Source organism: Alligator sinensis, unplaced genomic scaffold (genome assembly GCF_000455745.1).
Source record: "Alligator sinensis unplaced genomic scaffold, ASM45574v1 scaffold417_1, whole genome shotgun sequence".
Classification (NCBI taxonomy): Eukaryota; Metazoa; Chordata; order Crocodylia; family Alligatoridae; genus Alligator; species Alligator sinensis.
In genome coordinates, this window is record NW_005842433.1 from 76,049 (window position 1) to 97,346 (window position 21,298).

General features: G+C 42.9%; 1 long non-coding RNA gene across 1 annotated transcript in view; it reads left to right on the forward strand.

Moving 5' to 3' along the window:
* LOC102372321 overlaps positions 1-2,752 on the forward strand; it is a 15,462-nt gene extending 12,710 nt beyond the window's left edge. The window contains exons 2-3 of the long non-coding RNA XR_324606.3: positions 5-97; positions 2,424-2,752. This is a non-coding gene — a long non-coding RNA (uncharacterized LOC102372321). The remainder of the gene's footprint in view (positions 1-4; positions 98-2,423) is intronic.
* The last annotated feature ends 18,546 nt before the right edge of the window (positions 2,753-21,298 follow it).

Below are 21,298 nucleotides of genomic sequence, written 5' to 3' on the forward strand. Positions count from 1 at the left end.
AAAGATAATGAAGGGGACAAGCAGGCTGCTGCAGTCTCCTCTACACACAAGATTATGCTGAGAGATCACAGGAAAAATAGAGGAGGTAAACATGTAGGTAAGAATAAATGGTCAGTGATTCAATTTTATGTTTGTTATCTACACTTTAAAAGTAGTCAATGATTCAATTTTAGTGGACTTCTCCATTATAAGCTCTTATATCAGTAATGCATCTGAAAGCTCCTGATTAAATGTGCGCTGAAGTAACAAGAAAGGACATTGAGGGAGGGAGATTTATTGTGATTATCTTCTGAAGCTTATTGGAGTCTCCTACAATTTACTTTTAAAAAGTACTAAAACGTATACATTTAGAATTCTCTGTATCAGTTGAGAGGGCTGTGATGATAGGCAGAGGATCATGGATACAATTTTTTAAAGCAGCCAAGTGATGTAGGAGCCTGCAACACAGTTTCAGAAAAGAGATATAATGTAAATATTTTATTGGAAAAATGCCAATTTGTTTTCTGGCTTTTCAAGGAAAAGTACTTTTGACAGCCAATTGAGTGGGTCTTCACTCAACATTTAACTCCAACTCTTACCTGGGTTTTAGCCCTAGGTAAGAGTTGCCTACCTAGGCAACTCTGCCTTTTTGCTATCTTCATACAAATTTCTGACCCTGGTTTGTACGTATTTTTAGCTTACCTGATTAGGGTGTTGGTGGTTAGCTCAGTTTGTCAGAGCGTGGTGCTATTAACATCAAAGTTGCAGCTTTGATCCTCTGTTGGACTAGGTAACCTCTTGAAGTTCTTTCCTGCCTTACATCTCTATAATAACAAAGAAACCTTGGCACTTTTTTAAACTTGGGTTGGAGCATGCCCAGATTGCAGGGAGATAAATCACCTGAGTGCTGATACCTCCAATATTTCCCACAGTTCCTCTTGCAGGACTGACAAGATCTCCTGTAATTAAATTATGAAAACAAACCCAGAGCATCTTGACACAAAGAAACCTGGGAATGCCCCCAGATGCATGCAATCTGTGGGTGAGTGTAAAAGCAGTGAGGATACAGTTATGCAGAAAAGAGATACTCATGTAAACTAATCAAGATGCACGGGCTTGGTTGGCAATCACTCGGATTCACTATATACTTACTGTAGTTATGAAACTAGCATTCTTTAAATAACCTCCCGGAAAAACACCTCTCCATTCCCGACTGATGCCAGAAGAAGCAAAGATGCTTTGAAAGACAGCAATGCCAGAAAGCCATATCCTTATCTTTAATTTTACAGCTGACTGTATCTTGTCTCCACCCAGGCAGTAAAAACAACAAGTAGGAGAATGTCTCGCTTCCCAGGCAGCCAAAAGCATTTTTTTTCTGTCACAGTCTTGTTCAAATTAACTGCAGGCTGGGATGCAAGCTGATGGCAAATGTTATATAACCTTGCTTCACAAATTGTTCAATAGACAGTACTTTATATGAGTAAGCTATGTAGCATTGGAGGAAAAGATTAGCCACAAAATGTTTCTGATTCATGAGGGCTCAAGTACCTATATAAAGCCAGTATAGCTTGTTCATCCTAAGCTATATAAAGCCAGTATAGCTTGTTCATTCTAAGCTATGAAACCAAATCAGTTCACAGCAAAATATGGAATTGGAGAGATACAATAAGCAGAGTGCTGGGTGGGAGGGAACGATGTGCTTTCATTTTTTCCTTAATAACTTGAAATATAACATTTCACAATGATTATGTTTTCAAATTCTGAACTACCAGAGGTTGTGAGAGTGGGAAAAGAAGTATATATCAGAGTGAAGTGATGGCTAGACAGAGCTAGGCCTGTGTGAACTGCATGAGATTGAAAAGTAAAATCATGTTCTCCAAGCAGAAGTAAGGAGGCTGGGCACAGCTGTGGAGGAGCAAAAGCAGCTAAAAGAGGCACTGGAGAGAGAATCATCCCCAGTAAAAAAAAATATATATATATATATATACATGCCAGATATTTTGCAGAGGGCATATTTAAAGGCACTCCCCTTCCTCCCCACTCCAGTATGCCATGATGAACTGTGCTGACTTGGGGCCCTGGTTGGTTTGGGTTCCAGTTCAGATCTGTGGGACTCTCTTGACTAGGAATTCCTAAATGTGCTTTCTGATCAGCCCCGTGGCTATGTAACTTTTGGAGGTGAAGAGAAGGTAGAAGTATGGCTTAACAGTTAGGGTTCTCACCTAGGGTTTTGCAGGGATTATTTTCAATCCTGGCTTTTGGGTAATCTTGGGCCAATCATTTTGGGCAAGATCCACAAATGAATTTAGGCCCCTCTCTCCTGCTGCTAAATCAGTGGATTTAGTTGAATTAGTAGATCCACCTTTAGCGGATTTTGGTTTTGTTTCCCTCTGTTGCTCCATTCCCTTTGTAATGGGGATATTATTCCTGCATTTCCCTAACAGGTGTGAAGATAACTACATGAAGAAGAGGGAGGCAAATAGTACTGCATGGGGAAAGAGGGAAGAAAAGAACAGCCGGTGAAGTTGACTCCTAAGGAACAGACTGTCTGTGATGTGGGTGTAAGTGGAACTAATGACAGGCACTTTAAGACAAGACCTTTTAGCTGGAGATGAAACAGAGTTTCAGACAAAGAGCCGTGAATGAAGTTCTGCTCTCAGGTCAGCAGTCCCTGGCCCAGGCAGTTTAAAGAGGAAGTGGTGAGAGACATTTGGATAAGCAACTGACTGGCTTGGGGGTGGGGGAAATGGATTAAAATAGAACATAGGGAAGAAAGAAGTGGGTCAGAGGACAGCCATGCATTTGGGTTTTCTGACTGTAGACCTGAAACCCAGGCAAGTGACCTTTGCTGTAGTTTGCATCGTCATGACATATTTTGGAGCAAAGTGATGGTGATGTCTTTGTGTTGCTTGGAAAAAACCACAGAGCAGGCTGGAGGTTGTGATCAAAGATGTGAACTGACACACCCTGAAACTGCAGTACTGTAAAGAAAAACTCAGATTTATGAATGAACATTTGAGAATGCAGTACTTGACTGACAGGAGGCAAGATCAAATGCTTGAAGGAGAGAAAAAACCATACTCATGTGCAAGAAAGGGAAAGATATTGATTGCAGGAATTAAAAATCATTCCTGACTAAGATTATGGTACTGAAGTGGTTTTATTTATTTTTTTCCTTTTTGGATAGCTGATCATTTAATTCTAAGAAATGGATGGGATTTTTTTAAACATACCTTTAAAAGATGGAGATGCTTTAATATTCATGGAAGACTTTTACTCCAGGAAATCTTTTCTGCAGTCACAAGAAATTACTTTATTAGCAAAATATCCAGATGACCTGGCATAAATAATTGTTTGATAAATATTTACTGGTAATTTGTGTAGAGAAGGGCCAAATTCCTGCCCAAAGTTCTTCAGGGTGGTAGGTACATAGTACACAAAGAGTAAATTAATGGCTTGTTATCACAGAAGCAGATATTTGTGTGTTTCATTGCATTCAGGTGACAACTGGGTAAGCAAACACTATTCAGAGATTGACCAGATAGGTATTTGTGTACCTATTGCTTTGGATTGTGGAATCTGGGACTGGTATAAATGGAAAAAGTGTGTGCTGGGGGAGGGGACAGTTTGACAGATCAGGGGTGCAATGATTTTCCTGAAGAACTAGGGGTACATAAGAAATTTGAGGAGGTTAGATTGAGTTAAAAATGGCCACCTGAACTGCAATAACTTGTGATGGGAGGCTAGCAGGGAAGTTGGAGGATTTGAGAGGCTAACAGGGTCTGCAGAGGAGATTGGAGGATTGTGGTGGTGTTAATAGGATCAACAGGGGGGATTACAAGGGTCACTAGCATCCTTGGAGGGTTATGGGGGTCTGGGCAGGTTTGGCAGGATTGGGGGTCTTGCAGGGTCTGCAGGGAGGCTGGAGAGGATGGGGGGCTCTCTCCCTCACCGCTCAGGACCATGGGCTATTTTTAGCCTCCTGATCCTCCCTGAACCCCAGATGAACAACTCCCAACCCCTAGCAAACCAACCCACCCCATCTAGCCTTCCCCTCCCTCCATTTTGATTTACCTCCTCAGCTCCCAGCACTGGCGAATGCCAGCAAAACTGGCACCAGGAATGGCTTGCAGGATGGGGGGTCTGGCAGGTTCAGCCGGTGGGTGGGGGGTGCTGACTGATCCAGGTGGAGGGTATCTTGTCTGCCTGGGGGTCAGGGGAAGGGCCAAAGGCCCCAAAATAGCCTGGTGCCAAGGAAAAGGTAGGAAAAGTGCAGCCCTGGGGCTGGGGCCAGTGGCTGGGCTTTCCCAGCCTTGGGGCTGTGTTAGGAACTGTAGAGAAATTCAGGACATTTGGATCATATTAAAAATGGCCGACCCAACCTCAGTTAGATGTACCTCAATGGTAGGGTTAACTTAGATCAAGTTGGCCATTTTTAAATCAATCTAACAGTCCTGAACTTCTGTACAGTTCACCCTTAGATCAATTTAACTAGTGTAAGATCGCACCTGAGTAAACTAAGTTAAATTGGGTGGCCATTTTTAATGCAATCTAACCTCACCAAATGTCTATACCCAGCCTGATGGAAACAGGAAGAAGTATCTCTGCTGGTTTGAAGGAGTATCACACCAATGGGCAAAAGATCCCCATCTTCAGGAAACGTCACAAAAATATCCCCCTCTACCAACAAACAAAAGACCAAGTCAAAAACACCAATAAACCAGAGAGATTCATTTCTTAACACAATGGAAGATCTCATTATTTAATGGGATGTCATTGTTTCCTTTTCTCTTTATGTTGACATATTTAAAGATGACCTTTTCCTTCGGTTTGTTCATGTTTGGTCTCTGTCTAAGGCCAAAAGGTAGGAGCGGGGAGCTATTCTTCCTCCTTCCGCAGTGGAAAACCAGTTTTTGCCTGTTCCAGGAAGGTTGGGTTATTCTCTGATTGTTGCTATCTCAGTGTATGGGAGTACTGAATGCTCTCTGTTTTCTGTTTTCTTTCTGACTTTTGGTGAGCACAAAGGCCATGCATAGACAAAACAAGAAAGCTGAAGGTTTGGTCAGTGGAGTCACTTATTTCCATTTGTTAAACTTTCATCTAGGAGTAATACTCGCATAAACAACACCTGTTTTTTCCTCTCATTTGAAATAAATTGTGTTACTTGTTTTGTATCTTTTTTGTCCTCTGGAAATATGATCCTTTCCCATTCATCCAGTTCTTTAATGACACAGAACTGGGTGAATAGGAAAGGATAATGTACTGTTCAGTGAGGTTTTTGGCATTACGAACAAGGTGCTCATAGTACCTTGTGTTTACATACATGAAAGCTTGCAGTGGCACACAGCAGAGAAATCTCAGAAAATGGGAAGAAAAAAACAGAAACATTTTTCGGTTCCTCCTGTTTTTATTATTGCTGAAATTTTAAAACCTGAAAATTTTCAGCTAAACATATACAGATTAAAAATTCTTAAAATTAAATATTTCTCCCCTTTTTCATGAACATTAAAATATGGAAACACATATTTGACATTTCAAAGTTTAAAAAATGTCATCAGCTCTAGCAGCGAGATGTTCTCATCACTATTGTGCTTGCATTTGCTCTGAGCCAGGTTTAGCAATGTGGCATGCACCAACCTGTCACATTTAAATGTTATACTGAAGTTATTAACTGAAGTTCTCACAGGAGTTATCAGACTGGAGACTAGAGGTGTTCCTTAAGGATCAGTCTGGGGGCCCATCTGTTTCATTTTCATTAGCAACCTTGGTGTAGGAACTGGATGGATGCTTATGAAATTTGAAGATGCCAAAATGAAGTAGTAACAAGATGGAGGAGGCCTAGATTATTATACAGGAAAATGTACATAACCCCGTGGAGTGAAGCATTAATAATGGAATGAAGTTTAATAGTATGAAGAGCAATGCAGCGCACTTACTGGGATCAATAACATGTAATTTGGCTATAAGATGTGGGATCATACATTGAAGGAACAATAGAAAGAAAAGCCTGCCTCAATAAGACTAAGATTTTCAAGAAGCTGAAATCTTCAAGTGTCTAAGTGAGTGTGGCATCTCTCTTCAGTCAAACAGATATGGGAGTTTATATACCCAATTTATTTAAACCATGTCTACAAAGTAAATGTGCGCTGCCTAGTCTTGTGCCCTCAAATATACTGTGCTGCTCACTATGGGCTACCTCCTAACCAGGAGCACTGTAGTCACATTCTCATGTTGAGTAACAGTGTCAATTAGCCTGCCTTTGTGCTAATTATCCCACAACATTGGAGGCTGCCCAGTAGTGGTATGGCATGTTTGAGGGCACCTCTCTGGACACGGTAAATTTATCATATAGACATAGCCGTAGTCACTTTTAACAATCCCTCCCATCAGTTCCTAAATTAAACTGGAGCACGGTTTGCTTGTTCCATGAAAAATAATGAGATCGTATATTGAAAAATCATATGGGAAGTTCATTTAAGTTCAGTCTTTCTTTTATCCATGTCTAATATTAAAATATTTTTAGTGCAGATTCACATATCTTAAATGGGAAAACCACAATACTTCACTTCAAAAGTAGCAAAAGATTCCAGTTATTTTGAAACCTCTCTCAATAAATTTTTAAGTTGGAAAAAAATCACCAAAGCAGACTATTTCCTGGGGAAATGTCTAATTTTGACAAACTGGCATTTTTCCAATAAAAAGCTTTTTTTTTTTAAGTGTAGATAACATACAACAATAACAAACAAAACCAAAAAGACATAGTTAGCTTTCTTCTTAACATAGAAAATGCAGTGGGAAGAGACAAAGAATATAGAGACAAAGAATATTCCAAGACGTTAAAATAGCCACATTTACCTATTTGACAATAACAGATGAAATGGGAAGTAATGTTAAAATGTCAATCCTCCTTAAAGAATACAGTAGTATTTTTAAAACTGAAATAGTAAAAAAAAAAAAATGTGATTCTAAAGATGGTTTAGTTTTATCACCTTTGCCTTTCAAGTTCGTTTGCTATTCAAAGGAGGAGCATGCAAAAACATTCTGCCGTAACACTGCATAGGGGAGACAGAAGCAGTCCTAGTGAGACCTAAACCAGCAGTTCTTTCTTTCACAAAACATTCACAGATTGAAGGTGCCATTTTATTTTGGATTTTCTGAATGAGGTTCTAATTGATTAATATAAAGTGAAATATTCATCTCATATTTTTATTTAGTGAAGGAAAAGTGTATATATTTTAACAGGATCATAAATCCTGGGAAGAAACACAATACATGGCTAATTATTTTATTCCTAGATGATGAACACAATCTGATATTTTGCTATACTGCTAGCATAGCACAGTTGCATCTCATTTGCGGGTTCACTATTAGAGCTGTATGTTATTTTGCTAAGGAGATGCGATTTGTTTTTTAGCATGTAATTGATATTGGGAATGTACTTTTCTGCACTCAGAAATGAATGATTAGATAACAATAATGGAATAACATCCTTGCCCTAAGGTAGACCTGTGACTAAATAGAAAAGTCCCTGCCATCTGTTCCCTCATGTTTGGAAGCAGTCTGTCCTAGCCAACCATATAGCTGTTAGCTAAACCTTAGTTTAAAAAAGATTTAATATAAAAGATTGAAAGATATGCTGGAAATTCCCTGCTCTCAGACTTCAGAGAGATGTTCCTCATCGCTCTTTAAGCCAAAAGCCTTGGCAAATGATAATGTTATTTGTTTTTCAAAGACCTTTGATTGCATGTTAGCTATTAATGTCACTAATATGGTCTAATATTTCTCTTACTAATAATGTTATACTGCAACAAGAAAAATGACTGCTTGTTAGCCCATACTGATTCAAGTGATATACTTGTACCGGGCTCCAAGATACTGTTTATTCTTTATGTACAGCATTACTTAACTGATTAAATGCATTATAGGTCATTTTTTTTCCAAAAACAAAAGAAACTTAATTTCCATGTATGAAGGTGATATTACAAATGCCAGAAATAGACCGCTACAGTGCAGGCCATCATTCGAAGGAAAGAAAGGTACTGGATTAGCTGTATCAAAAAGTTTACTAAATTATGGCAAATCTTAGTCTCATTACACCATCAGTAGATTTAGCAACTCTTAAGTCACTGTTCTTGTTTCACTTTGGATCTGAATAGACTGTATGAATCAATAGGAGACCAATTTAAGCAGGAGTGGCATTCCCACTGGCTACTATACTATGTGTACTAAATACTTACAGAATACTCACAGTGCACAACCAAAAATTAATTAGTAATTTTGTTTTTTGTTTTATACCTTTTCCAAAGGTTAGAACTTTGCTATGACATGAATTTAGTACAGAACACCAACGCCTAATCTACCAGCACTTAATTTCCCTGTTTTTTAGTAGAGAGAGTTATAATTTGCATTACTGTTCCGCAGCTTTGTTCTATGTACAAAGTGATTCTTATTTCTTTAAGCAGAGAGAGGGAGTTAATCACGTTAGTTTGAAGTCAGGCAGAAACCAGGGTAGAGGTGCACCTTAAAGACTACCTTGGATTCATTTAGGGTGCATCTACACATGCTATTAGCTTAAAGTAGGCTTACTGCACAGTAAAATACTGCATAGTAAGCCCACCCAGGAGCATGTTTGCATGTGCTCTCTCTTGGAAGCAGATTTGCTCCCACTCTGCTCTGCCCCCCTGCAGCAGCTAGGGGGAGCTCCAAGCATGGGGTCATGAATGCTCTGCTGGACGCAGTGACAGTTGTCTCCTGGTGGCCCTGTGCATATTGGGAGGGGACCTGATGTGCACAGGGCTGGGAGAGAGCTGCCCCTGCAGTGGGCAGAGTTCTTTTGGCCCCCTGCTCATCTGCGCACACAGGTGCCAGCAAGCCTCCACCTGGGTAGGGCTTCCCTGTCTGGCAGGGGGTTGCTGGGAACTGTCCTGGGTATGGGGCAGCTGTGGGCAAGCCTCCTGCTGGTTGGGGGTGGAGGTGTGTGGCAGGGAACTGTTGGTGCCTGCCACTTTAAGAGCTGAGCCAAGCAGCCAGCAGGTGCTTGATTGTGGTGGCCATTTTAGATCTCCGGCCACCTATATAAACAGAGCAGTTCCCTGTTGGTGAGGTAGGCAGAAATATTGCCTGGCTGCAAGGCTGTATTTAACATCCTGGCGGTAAGGAAAGGAGCTGTAGGGGATGGTTTGGAGGCTCCTGGTCTTGGGCATGACTTAAAACTGCACCCTGCTGGGAGTGGGTGGCCTGGTGGAGCTCCTGGTGGTGCGGGAGTCTCCAGGAAATACCAGGCCAGTTACCATCCCGGTTAAAGGCGGGTCGGGGTGGCTTAACCCCAGCTCCCACATCCCTGGTGGGTTCAATTGGTTCAGGGGGAGCCCAGGCTCATGGGAGTCCTGAGACAGGGTCCAGGTCAGCACACGGACCTGGAGCAGCGCCCAGGCTCTTTGCGAGTCCTGTGGCTGCAGGGACCCTGAGAGGGGGCCAGGCATGGCTGTGGCCACCTGAGCCTCACAGGGTATAATGCCCTAGGGCAGAGAGCCAGGTAGGGCTACAGCCACCTGAGCTGGACAGGGTAGCAGACCCCAGTGAAAGGGCAGGGTGTGGAGCCCCAGTGAGGGGGGGTGGAGATAAGCAGCCCCAGTGAGGAGGAAAACCAGAGGGCTGGGAGCCCAGTATGTGTGAGTCTATTGAGTTGCCCCAGGAGGGGCCAGGGCAAGCTTAGACCTGGTTGGGTAATTGACTAGGTACTACCCCAGTGAGGGTCACAGGAGAGGCCCTATAGATGGTACGTCTGCCACCCAAGGTAAGAGCTAGCTAAAGCCTATGGCCTAAGGGGCCTGCTCCAAGAGGGAGCATGGCAGTACAAGTTGTTGAGGTGTGAAAGACCCTGTGAGAGAGGGTGGAGTATGTGAGGCCCTAGTGAGATAAGGGTGGTATGAATGTGTGTGAGTCTGAGGCCTGACAACGGGGCCTAAGCTTGGTCTGGCTATAGACTGGGAGCATTGTGTCATCTGGATGCCATCTGTGAGGCTTGGGCTGCAGTGTAGGGGAGGAATGGCACCACAGATAGCACCCCGTGGCATTGGGGCAAGAATGGGCAGCCTCCCACCTTAATTAACACCTCAATTAAATAACAACAAGGCATGGCAGATGAGACAGGTGGGTGGCATGCCCAGAGGCAGGTGGGGAAACTAGCACTGTGGCTGGTCAGGGACCCCTGCTTTGCCACAGGGGGACAGGGATCTCCAGCAACTGCCCTGCTTGGCATGGAGCCAGGCATGGGTGACTGGTGCCTCCCGAATCTGGGTGGCACCAGATCGCTGATGGGTGGGGGGTGTCCACCAGCGGATGATTGCCAATGGAGGGTGGGGTTACGGTTTCACAGCTGGCACTTCCAGGGGGTGCATGGCTGATCTCAGGGGGTGCGCATGCACCTGCATGCACCCACTATGCATCACCGGCTGACCTGGGGAGCAAGTGGGAGCTGGGAATCCACTCCTCTCCTGTCCCCCGGAGCAGCCAGATTTACATGGATTATACTAATCTACTGTGCAGTAGACACACTCTTGTGTCATGTAGATGCACCCTTAGTCTATATTATAGACTCTATAAGGTGCATCTCTTCCCAGCCTTCTGTCTTACTTCTTTAAATCAGTACCAAAAAATTATCCTGAAAACTTTTGAACTAGTAATGAAAGCAACTTGAAAGCAATGTTTAAAGTGACCATTTTTCTCAGTTTAAGTAATTAAAATTTCATCTCTAACATGCATTACTTCCATTGTAACCTTGAATCTTTACAAATATAGTCATGGTAAGTGGAGGATTTAGATGGCTTAAGACATTGTAAATGGTAAATAGGGAGACTTTTGACTGTAGGTCACCAGTTTAGTTTTGACTTGGGTTGACAGTACTTGAAATTCCCTGCCATTCAAAAATTGACTTAATTTCACACAGGGCATTCAAGTCATCCTTTTTGTACATCTTTGCATAATAAAAATATGTCATAAAATTAAAATCCCTAGAGGGGGTCAAGTTAAAGAGTTTCTAGTTTTTCCATGTCAATGCTGCTCTGACTTCAGGGAAAAATCCCTGGCTGGCAAGTTTAAACTTAATAATAACCATAGGCCCATTATGAGGTTGAGATGATCAAATTCTTAATATAAGAATTAGAAAAGGAAACTTTGCCGTGTATCTGTATACTGATATGATATCAAAAAAATTAGTACATAAGCAAACAAGGAGAATGTTAAATGCTATCTACTGGATAATTTGCACACAATGGTCCTTGAAGATTTTGCTGAGATAGCTAAATTGCTGGCATTCTTTTTTTTTAAATAAATCTTGGAATACCAGAGAAATTCCAAAAGCAAGGAAGACTGATAATATTGAGCCAATTATTGGCAGGGGATGGGGCCAATTTTGGAAATTCGGCCAATTTGGCTGCGGCCAAATCTCTGAATCAGATTCAGCCAAATCAATTTGGGACAGTGATTCAAATCACTGAATTGAATCACTGTCCCCCAAATCAGCTGAATCCAAATCCAGAGCGAATACTAGCTGCTTCGCACAGGCCTACTGGCTACAGCATTGTGCTGCCGGCTCATATTCGTACTGTGGTCTGTTATTACCACCGGGTCCCTTTCACTCATGGTGCTAGTCAGTTTGGTGCTACCAAGCCTGTAGTTGTGTTGGGGGTTGCTCATCCCAAGGTGGAGCACTTTACATTTCTCAACATTGAACTTCATCAGATTCCAATCTGCCCAACTTCAATCTGCATGTCTAGGTAGATTCCATTCTGCCTGTGTAGGCCCGCCTGTATCTGTAGCCTATCTTCAAGTGTGACCATCTTTGCCCATCACTTGGTGTCATCCACGAACTTGGCCAGTGAGCTCTTCACCCCCACATCCAGATCGTTAATAAAAATGATGAAAAGTACTGGACCAAGAACCAACTCCTCCGGGACACCACTGCCAACTTATCTCCAGGATGACACAGATCTGTTCACTAAGATTCTCTGAGTCCTATCCTGCAGCCAGTTTCTCACCCACCTGACTGTCTTGGAGTTAAGCCCACAATCCTCTAATTTTCTCATGAGGAGATCATGGGATCCTAGATCAAAGGCCTTTTGGAAGTCAAGGTATACAATGTCAACCTGCTCTCTCATCTCCAGGTGGTGAGTTATCTGGTCATAGAAGGAGATGAGGTTGGTAAGGCAAGACACCTGCCTTTGATGAAGTCATGCTGGTTGTCATTCAGAATCTTACTTTCTGCAAGCTTATTGCAGATAAACTCCTTGATGAACTTTTCTGGGATTTTCCCTAGGATGGAAGTTGGGCTGATTGGCCTATATTTACCTGGGTCCTCCCTCCTGCCTTTCTTGTGGATGGGCGCAACATTGGCCCTCTTTCAGTCCTCAGGGACTTCTCCAAAGTGCTATGAGTTGTGGAAGAGTTTTGCCAGGGGTTTCACAATGACTTCAGCCAGCTCCTTCAGCACTCAAGGATGAAGATCATCTGGTCCTACTGACTTGTATATGTCTAACTTTTTTAATTGGTCACCAATTCTATGACAATAGTAGGAAAACGATTATTCCGACTGTGCTTATCCTGTACTTTACCTGATGTTGTTTTCCCGTTGGTCTGGTGAAAGACCGAGGTGACGTTGTCATTCAGGAGTTCAGCTTTCTCTTGGGTGCTGGTAACCAGCTCTCCTGAGTTGTTGAGCAATGGCCCCACACTCCCATTTGTTTTCCTTCTGTTCCCTATGTACCTAAAAAAGGACTTCTTGTTGTCCTTGATTTCCATGGCTAATCTAAGCGAGAGAGACACCTGATCCTGCCAACCCCCCGCCCTGTGAAGCGACCCCCCCCATCTACCTGCTCCTCCCCCAACCTCAATTTACTTTAATCAGGCTCCCAGACCGGTGAATGCTGGAAAAACCAGCCCTGGGAGCAGTTTGCAGAATCAGAGTGGGTTGGAAACATCAAGGGGGACCACTAACCCCCTATTCCCCCAATGGCCCCCCCCAGATCCCACTACTCTTTTGATCCTTCCAAGGACCCCATTAGTCCCTCTGATTCCCCCCAAATCCCTCTTTTAGCTCCACCAATCCCCCAAGGTCCCCCTCTGTCCCCCCATCGTGCCCTTCCCTCCCCCAGCTCACCTTAGCTCAGGCTTCTGGCACATATCTAATTACTAAGTAATTAAAGGATCCCACATTCTTCCCCCCAAAAAACTTTAGGCTGTAATGTCTGTACAAAGCCCTAGAATGCTTAAGAAGCAGGGTCTGATTTTGGTTTTTTGGTTAATGGAATTACATTTGGTTCACACTGGGCATGTCTACATGTGCCATTAATGTGCAGCAATAAACTCTGGAGCTTATTGCTCCAGAATGTATTGCTCCCAGGAATGTTGTTTACACGTGTATCCAGACTGCAGCACATTGAGCTGGGCTGGACCAGCCTTGGCTGGCAGGGGGTCCAGGGAACCAAGTAGGCATGCCACAGCTGGCTTGGATTTTAGGCAGGAGCCACCAGCCACAGAGCCTGGGCTGCAAGCCCTGCTGCAAACAGTCCCGACTCTAGGTAGGCAGCAGCTGCCCAGAGCCTAGGCTGGCTGTGGCAGGCATCTGGGAGGCTGCAACCAGTACACTGGGGACCAGAGCCCTGGCTTGACTCCATGGTCAGTGGTAGCTGCACGCATGCCTTGTGGCACAGGGTGGGAAAAGTGCAAGCAGCCCAGGCTCTGTGCCCAGCAGCAGCTACATGTGCACCGTGGGGCACATTGTGGGGAAGGGTCTGGGGTAACTCAACCCTGGCCCTTCCCCCACTGCCTCCCTGGAGAAGCATGTGCATATGGTTTAATTGAAAGGTGAATCCCATACATTCAAAGGTATTTAGGTGCCTAACCCCACTGATTTCTGAAGACTTAGGTAGCTAAATACCTGCTTAGGATCCAGGCCTATGTGATTTATTCAGCATCACAGAGATACATATGAAGCTGTTTAGTTTTTGAGGGGAGATGAAGGTGTGTTTGTGTGTGTGTGTAATATAGTTCTTGTTTCATACTCCCCTTCTAGCATGGAGATGTGCTAGAACTGGTATGTCTGAGACATGGGAGTCTAACTTCCAACTGTCCGGGATGGCAAAAATGCAACATATGGTAACTGTAGTCATCCTTCTGCACTTTTCCCTCTTACTCCTTGTCCTAGAATTCAACTCAAAAGATTATGAAGACAAATCCAGGGGATTTCCAGGCAGTCCTGGATGGTTTCTTTAGAATTTCCTAATATGTCTTGAGAACGAAGATGTTTGCTCTTCTTCATGCAACTACTTGTCCCTATTTCACCCAGTTCAAAACAACAGAGTGCTATGAATATAAAATTAAACCTCTATTCCTTTCCATATGCTTAAAACTCACTACATTCTATTTCTATTGACCTCATTAACATGCTAAACATCATTCTTTGTTATAGATGGGCTAAAACTATATACTGAAAGTATTTTTAGACAACTTGCTAACATAATGTCTAGAAACAGCTTTGTACATTATTTTTATTAAGATATTAAGAAACTCTGTAAACAGTAGAACAGGAAAAGTCCTGATGAATAAGGGTTATTTAAATTATGTAAATAAATCAAAATCATCATACTTTTACATTATGCAAACACATAATACATTTACACTGTGGAAACACAAGTGGAAAATAATAGAATATGAAAATAAATGTTCTCTCATAAATTGTGATAAACCCACAATATTGATAGCTAGATTGTTGGCATTCATAATACAAGCAGGTAATCTGTTATAAAGAATACAGAATAAGATGACAGAAGTTTAAATTCAGTTCAAGGTCTCTATAAACACTAAATACTGTAAATCTAAATAGAGTGGAATTTACCACCTCATTTATTTGGTGATCTTATCTTGATGCCTGTCTCTATGGAGGTGAAGGTATCTGAAAGCTGAGAGAGAACACACACACCCATGGCTTAACTCATAAATAATCAACTCCTGCTCAAGAATCCCCTTTAAGAGCTACAGAATAATAAGAATAAGTTGATGGATTTATGGAATAACTGAAAGTTCTTTTATTTGGGACATTGGTTTTATCATTTACTATTTTATTTTAATTCTTTATTTGTTTTAATGATTTCTCTGTTTTTTTTAATTTATGAGCTCTGAGCCTTTTTTTTAGAAAGGGTGAGACAGAAATAAAATAAATATATACATTTTCATCTATAACTACTCAATCTAATTAAAAAAAATGCAATGTGTATTGTGCCAAAATGATACAACAAAGAATTAAGACATTAGTGGGCGTTTGTAATAACAGTTGCTAAAACTGCTCAGTTTTACTGCCCATAGCACAGTTTTAGTCCCTGCTGTAGGCACTTCCTGATGAGATGAGAAGATTAAAAGGTGATTTTCAGACCTGCCAGGGCAAAAATCCCCTTCTCCCCCCTCCTCCCTCCTGGCTGCCTTCTCTACTTTCCTCCTCCAGAGGGACTGGCAATCATACTTGCAGTAGGAGGCTGATGGAGCTTGGCCTGTCTCCCTAGGCACCCCACAGAAGTCTTGGGTGCAAAGAGAGAGAAGCAGCTGCTACAATTTTGACACCAGGGGCATAAGCTAAAGAAACATATGCCTAAGAATCTAGACCAACTCGACTTCATTATCCCTCCATGTGCAAAAAAGGGCTGGCTCTTGGTCTCCCTCTCCTTCTCTTTAGTCATATAGGCCTGGTACAGACATTACATGTATACCAGTATAAATGCTCAAAAACTGGTCTACGCCCATAACCGAGTAGACATTCTCTGCACAAAGACTGGTTTAAAAATGGCGGATCCCACTCTAAATAGACCTGGCTGGATATATTGTCAGACTTAAGTGATTTAGGTTAGACTGGTCTATTGAACTTCTGTACCAAATCCCCTCCCAACTTGAGATAAGTCACAGTCTGCAGGCATCCCAGCCTTTGCAGCCCCCACTCATTCTTCGCCCCCACCACATGGAGGAGTGCTGGAAATCCACTCGCACCTGGGTGCTCTGAGCTGTCAGCCAAAGGCTGGGGGGGGAAGAGGAGGGACTGGAGGAGGGGAGAAAGGACCATTTGTAGCTCTGTATTTTTCTATCTTTATACAGGCTGGGTATGTGTGTGTGTGTGTCCAGCCTGGTCCCGAGAAGGTCCATGGTGCAGCAGGGCAGGCAGCAGAGCTGCAGCACAGGCAGGAGTTGCGGCTAGGAGCCACACAGCTATCAGCAGCAGCCAGTCAGCACCAGGGGCAGAGGCCCCTGCCATGTGGGTCTGGGCCCAGCTCCCCCCACCCCACCCCACCTCACCCCGAGCCAGCACAGCTGTGTGGGGGGCTGCCCCCCCCCAGCTGTCACTAACAACCAGCTGCTGGGGGAGGTGGAGCTGGGGAGAGGGGCTGTGCTGGCCGGTCAGGGGTGGCCTAGCTGCTGGGAGGCAGGTGAAAGTGCCCCAAACTTGCTGGCCTCAGCCAGTGCAGGCAGGCTACGTGCTATCCCCTCCCCTTCACAAGGGTGAATGTATGTTCTGTTTGCTCCTGACCAAACCCAGGCACTTAGAGTAAAGCACAAAACAAACTGCTTCCACCTTGGGCTTTTTTAACATCTGTACTAGTGGCCTAGAAAGCTACTATTGGAGCTGCTCTCAGCTTTGAGGACTGAAAAGTCCCAGTAGGTGCTTCCCTAAATTTAAGCTACACTTTACAGGGGAATGAAAAACTTCCATGTATAGGGAGCAAGAGGGCATATGTGCAGCTGGATGGGCACACTTGGGCCAGGTACAGACATTATACTTTTACTGGTGGAAGTGATCAGAAACTGGTCTATAGTTAGTCCCAAGTCAGTGGACACATACTGCATTAATGGGCATTTGACTATTTAACTATTTGCTTTATGCAGGTATCAAATTTAGGCTTGAATAGCCTTAAGTTGCCATTTTTAAGGTGCGTTAAGGGCACACACACACAGACACATGCCCTTAATGTGCCTTAAATTGGGCTAATGCACATTAAATGTGCACATGTAAGCACACTCATAGAGTGCACAAGATTTCATGAACCCAAAGTCATTTTATCAGACACTGTGAAAGGACAGCACAGAACATAGTATAAAGTGGAGTGAGTGATTAGAAGACAACAGGTAGGAAAGCAGAATGGAGAGGGTGGAGGGAAGGGGGAGGAAGAGTGCTGTACAAACAACGAACCCATAGGAATAGTGGACTCTAAGATGAACATGAGTCGACAGTGTGACGAAGCCATCAGAAAAGCCAATGGCACTTTATCGTGCATCAGCAGATGCATGACGAATAGGTCCAAGGAGGTGATACTTCCCCTCTATCGGGCACTGGTCAGACCGCAGTTGGAGTACTGCATGCAATTCTGGGCGCCACAATTCAAGAGGGATGCGGATAACCTGGAGAGGGTCCAAAGAAGGGCCACTCGTATGGTTAAGGGCCTGCAGACCAAGCCCTACGACAAGAGACTAGAGAAACTGGACCTTTTCAGCCTCCGCAAGAGAAGGTTGAGAGGCGACCTTGTGGCTGCCTATAAGTTCATCACGGGGGCACAGAAGGGAATTGGTGAGTATTTATTCACCAAGGTGCCCCCGGGGGTTACAAGAAATAATGGCCACAAGCTAGCAGAGAGCAGATTTAGATTGGACATTAGGAGGAACTTCTTCACAGTTCGAGTGGCCAAGGTCTGGAACGGGCTCCCAAAGGGAGGTGGTGCTCTCCCCTACCCTGGGGGTCTTCAAGAGGAGGTTAGATGAGTATCTAGCTGGGGTCATCTAGACCCAGCGCTCTTTCCTGCTTATGCAGGGGGTCGGACTCGATGATCTGTTGAGGTCCCTTCTGACCCTAACATCTATGAATCTATGAATCTATGAAAAGGGGGTCACAAAAACTATGCTAATGACAATTTGGGTGGGTGCCAAATTCTGATGGATAGACAACGACCAAGAATCTGATGCCAGGCCAAATAATTCATATCGCAAATTATTTAAAACAATGTACAGCATGGATACATTAAATATTGTCCATGGACATCCTGCCTTCAGGTGCATATTTGAAAAGGTACTTAATCTTGGCATTCACACAGACTCAACTCTTGGTAGGCCATGGTACTATCTGGTTGGGCTGTGACACATTCAGGCTAAATGTAGTTTGTTCCCCTGGTCTAAGTAATAATTTTTGAACTTTCAGAGTGCACACAGATGAATATGAATGTGATGCACAGGAGGCAGGGGTGCTTGAAAGCACCTGGATATTGTTTGTTTCCAGTCATAGGACCTGGGTCAGGAGTTTGAAGGCAAATAATCCTAGTTGTACAATTTGTTGATCTACTGATTATTATGTTAAAAAAGTAAAATTCTTTGAAAATGATTATTTTCTTAATCTGATATTATCTGGCATAAATACCTGTGATTTTGAGAAAGAAACAATGTAGCACTATACTTTTATACTAGACAATGTACTAATAATAGATTAATAAAATGTTGCACAATTTTTTCCCTTTTAAATAGAAAATTAGTTTCATCCTTATTGTACCTAATGAGTTTGGAGGGAAGTGAGTTAATGTGTTAAAATAGTAATGTGGCTGTCAGTTATATAAAAAAAGGTTATTTATGAAGAAAAATGGCCCAGATCTTCAAATGTATTTAGAAGCTCACCTCCAATTGAACTCAATAGTTTTGAAGGTCTGGGGATAAGGCTTCAATGCAGGATGGGATACAAGCATGTGCCTATCCTTAAATACATTAGTTGGCACTCACATGCTTGTAGGCATGTATTTTGCAGAATGAGGATCTAAAAAAGTGCCCATGTTGTATTAATGTTAACATGTACATTCGGTCCAGGAGATACTGAAGGAAGCAAACAAGACAAGGAACAAAAGGCAACATTTTGAGTTCTTTTATTCCCTGGAAAGTTTGTAGTAACCCTACCAAAGCCAAAGGAAGTTATAACTATAACGACTATCTGGACTAAAATGTCTTTCAGGCTGCTCTTTAACATACAATTTCCCAGTCATTCAGACAAAAGGAAGTGAGATAACTCCTACAGTAATTAATTTTAGTAAGTGGGGATTCTGTCTGTGTGACATCATGCTGTGAAATTTTTAACCCAGCGGACCCAATTCTGCTCTTTTTTCCACTGTTGTATATCTTGAGTAGCAAGTGGGAAAAGAATTTGCCTCTTTGTACAAGAACATGTCACATGGAGTTGATTCCCCACTTCAGTAGCATTACTTTGGTTTTAGATCAGTGGTACAGAGAGGAATTTGTCCCGCTATGTTAAAGGCCATCTGAAAACCCACAGAGAGCTGGAATTGGACCAACTCACTATGTACATTTTTACTAGCTCATATGAATCCCCTGTACTAAACCATACGCAGACAGAAAAACTTACGTTTAACTTCTGTGGTAATTCATCAGGAAAAATCATACTTCCTGCCTAACATACATTATTTGTACAATGATAAAAAACAGAGACAACACAAAAATCAGCATAGCTAATTATCAGGGGGTGGGGAGAGACCTTTTTTTTAATGTAATGTTATTCAGTTTGCTCATGCTGGAGGAGGGGGTTGTCTGGGTGACATGCCGTAGGTTGTCTTTCAATATTAGACAGATGGAGTTTTTTGAAAATTAACATTGGTACAAAAAGAAGTCATCGTAAAACTCCCAAGTAAAATTACAGGTCTTATTTCAGGTTTCTGTTTGACAGATCCTTTTGAAAAAATATTTCCTATAGCAATACATCTTGACAACACACAAGTAATTAAGCAAGATTCAACAGGTGACTGACAGCAACCACTTGTTAATATGGGCTCACCACCTTATGCCTAGAGTCTTTGACTTGCCAGCAGGAAAAGGAAGGGGGTCAGGTTGTGCAGTGGAGAGATTAGTGGTGAGCTAACAAACCTCATCAGATTGACGAAACCAGATGATTTGCAAGTTGAGAGATAATCACATTTATGTAGGACTATGGTGCATCAGTGACTGCTTATCAGAGTGTTTCATACTGGGTACATAACCTATTTAGGGATAGCAGTACACCTATCTGACAAGGGAACAGCTACACATTTGACTGGTATGAGGTGAGGAATTATTGACTCTCTGGGAACCAGACTGGGGTCTGGAGTTGGCAGCTAAGTTAATTGCTGACACCTCTTTTTGTCCAGCACAGATTCCAGAGGTCATCTGGGATCCATAATAAACTGGGGAGAGAAATGAATTTAGGGGAAGGACCCTTAGGGAACTGGGATTAGGGGGCTGGGATTAGGGAGCTAGAACATTGGGGAAACAACCACTTATGATCAATAGTCACTTCACCCTTATAATTAGGGGAAGGCAGTACCCCCTATAAAAGGGGAGGGTGGTTAAGTCTCAAGAAGCAGCTATGACCAGGTTGAAAAGAGAGGGCTGATGAGTAGCTGCCTGGAGAGAATGAAAACTTGCACAGTATAATTTACAGCTCAGAAATATTCTCAGGTAAATTAATATGGTTGTGGCCTACTTGGAACTTTTTTGAGCGGTCTTATCTTTCTTCCTGTGTGGCTAAGACAAATCCTTGAGTACCTGGCAGACACTGGTGTTATCCAGTTTTTATCATCAAAAAGGGAGAGTATGTGTACTAACGTAGCAATTACTGAGCAAATTGCATAGATATATCAAACCTTTTCCTGTCTAGAGTACATTTGCTACATTACATTGGGTTGTAGGAAGGCAAAAAACAGATTTAAAAAAATCATATGTGTTTTTATATTCCTTATTGTAAGAAGCCTTGCCCATATAGCATGAACTGAAAATGGAGCTGTTTGGTGCTTTGGTGCTGTGGTTTTCCTTTCTGGGTGGAGTATAGGCATTACATTGTTTGTGTACTACTGATATAGGCTGAAGGAGAAAATATGATTACTGCTCATTTGGGGCTCTCCCCAAAGCAAAGTGTGTATCTCATACCCCAGTCCTTAAACCCTAATTTGCAAAAATTTTGTATCCATACCTATCTTAGCACAATATGAAGCCAGGGCCTGCTCATGGTACATGCAGTTAAGCCATCATGCAGTTAAGATTCTCCACCAAACCAAGTTGCATTTGGGGCTCACATGTGGCATGCAGGGGCCTTCTACCACAGTAGATTTAGTCTTGCTGTATTTAGTTTTTATTTGCAGCTAGTATGAAGCTAGAATTGGGCTCCAATCCACTCACTACTACAACCTCCAGCTCAGGATGGGCAAACCCCAGACTGGACTCCCTTCTCTCCTTCCTCCCTCTCCCATCCGGAAGATGGGGGGGC